Raw genomic sequence first — 789 nt, forward strand, 5'->3', positions numbered from 1 at the left:
TAAACCCAATGCCAGTTCGCCTTTGATTTGTTGATACCTGACTGGCCAATCAGCTATATGCATTTTATTCTCTTTCATGTCTCCTCAGAGTGAACTTTGATCCAATGATAGTGACAAAAATAATGTTCTCTTATCTTTTTCATATATTAGGACTGAGAAGTTGGAACTTAGAGACTCAGTACTTGGCTAAGAAAGCAATGCATATACTGTGTACATATGTATGTAAATGGCAAAATGATATCTGTTGAAACTATTCAAAGAATAAGGGGAGGCAGGTATGAAAGAGAATAGTTGAGGGGGTATATTCAAGTATGATATATTTGATATGTCTTAAGAACTTTTTATATGCCACAACGTATTCCCACCTAGATTAATAATAAAAAATAAAACTAATCAAATTAAATATGGAAGATTTTCAGCTTTGTAAATCAGCAACACCTTTGTGTATATATATTTATATATTCACATGGACACATTATATATTTAGTAGAATGAAAAACAAACAGAAATGATGTTATGTGCAGTGAGGCTTGTATGTGATGCATGAATCAATGTTTGCCAGCATTGATGCCATCTTCAAATTTAAATCCTTACATAGTTAAAATCATATTTCAAGTTTTTAATAATTTTTCTAAATACTGAAAATTATATTAACAATTATATTAAAAAACAACAAAAATATGTATGAGTAAATATATTTTTTTAGAAACATAAAAAAAACGAACCCAAAAACTGCTGTTGGTAGAGCTGAGGCTGGAACCTACATTCCCTGTGTCTTGACCCTTTTCT

Source organism: Castor canadensis, chromosome 7 (genome assembly GCF_047511655.1).
Source record: "Castor canadensis chromosome 7, mCasCan1.hap1v2, whole genome shotgun sequence".
Taxonomy (NCBI): domain Eukaryota; kingdom Metazoa; phylum Chordata; class Mammalia; order Rodentia; family Castoridae; genus Castor; species Castor canadensis.